The sequence below is a fragment of the Myotis davidii genome, unplaced genomic scaffold (genome assembly GCF_000327345.1).
Source record: "Myotis davidii unplaced genomic scaffold, ASM32734v1 scaffold1144, whole genome shotgun sequence".
NCBI lineage: Eukaryota > Metazoa > Chordata > Mammalia > Chiroptera > Vespertilionidae > Myotis > Myotis davidii.
The window spans coordinates 291,853-293,540 of record NW_006294766.1 but is presented as its reverse complement, the minus strand read 5'-3'; the positions used below and the strand labels follow the sequence as shown (position 1 = coordinate 293,540).

Below are 1,688 nucleotides of genomic sequence, written 5' to 3'. Positions count from 1 at the left end.
AATTTTAAACTAGTCTTTCACACAGACACACAAATGATATTAGCGGGACCTATTAAAATCGCCTGTAACATTTTGAAACTTTTCTAGCTTTCCATTATAGACCAGGGTTTTATTCTAGTACCCTATATGTTTTAATCTTAACAGTTTTAAAAACTGACGAGCAACACCTTTTATTGACTTTCTAGTGAAGCCATGGTGTTGACCATCTTTGGGATACAACTGTCTTCATATAATATTTCATCTCCTTGAATTGGTGAAGTGATTCTTGGACTCAGAGCTATTCAACCTTTCCAGCCTAAAATGCTTGGATAAGAGATTGTTTGGTGAAATGTAGATACTACCTATATCTTCCTTTGCTTAAAAATATTTGATGAATGATGTTATCTGTGTATTTTATAACGACTTTGAGTTAAAATGTCACATATAAAACTTTGAAGAGGTAAAAGTAGTTTTATTGCATAGAAAACTCTGCTAATAGGATTTTTACTCTTGTCCCCATTGTCAGTCCTTTGGGAAAAAAGTATTGATGACCCTTAAATCCAGAATGGGCAGTAGTATACGATTTTACCAAAATAAACCACACAACAACTTTTTGTCTTAGCCAAAGTTTAGCTCTTTTTGCTATCATTTCTATAGTAGATCCTAGATCATGTTTCTAGCCTATAGATACAAATATAAATTGATACTTCTGGATTTAATCATCACTGTTTGATTGAAAAATAATTGTAATACTCCTCATGAAAGGACGTTAAACAAATGGTCACCAGAAAAGACCCAATGCTAGGTGGGTGGCTTTAGCCACACGTTTTTGGCTTTGGACTTAAATATTTAGCTAGAGAACTTAGTCTGATTATATACTACATGAAAATTATACCACAAGAATCTCCTTCCATCTCCACCACATCCTGTCTCTGTCCCACACTTAGTAATGGAAGACAAAAACAAAAGAGAAGGAAGCTTACTAGATCGATATTTACTTACAAATACATTGTTGTCCTAGGAGAAATGGTGAAGACAATGAACTGCGTGAATTCATCAGTCTATTTTTTTTAATTTTAACTTATTGATTTAAGCAAGAGAGAGACACAGAAACACACACAGAGACACAGAGACACAGAGACACATACAGAGAGAGACACACACAGAGAGACACACAGAGAGACAGAGAGACTGACTTTGATTTGTTGTTCTGCTTAGTTATGCATTCATTGGATTATTATTATTTTTAATTTAAAATCTTTATTGTTTAAAGTATTACATGAGTCTCCTTTTCCCCCCATTGACCTCTCCCCAGCCGCTCCCACTCCCCAGCACATGCTCTCAACCTCTACTGTCTGTGTCCATTGGTTATGCTCATATGCATGCATACAAGTCCTTTGGTTGATATCTTACACTCCCCCTCCCCTGCCTACCCTCTTAGGTTGGACAGTCTGTTCAATGCTTCTATGACTCTGCCTCTATTTTTGTTTATTAGTTTATGTTGTTCATTATATTCCACAAATTAGTGAGGTCATGTGGTATTTATCTTTCTCTGACTGACTTATTTCGCTTAGCATAATGCTCTCCAGGACCACCCATGCTGTTGCAAATGGTAGAAGTTCTTTCTTTCTACAGCAGTGTAGTATTCAAAGGAGTTTCTTTTTTATTCCAGTCCTAGGTGAGTGGCTCAGTTGGTTGGAGCGTCTTTC

The 1,688-nt window shown here is 36.1% G+C and overlaps 1 protein-coding gene across 5 annotated transcripts in view; it reads left to right on the top strand.

Moving 5' to 3' along the window:
- Positions 1-1,688, top strand: part of ST3GAL6 (ST3 beta-galactoside alpha-2,3-sialyltransferase 6) — an 87,063-nt gene that overhangs the window by 39,308 nt on the left and 46,067 nt on the right. The window lies entirely within an intron of this gene.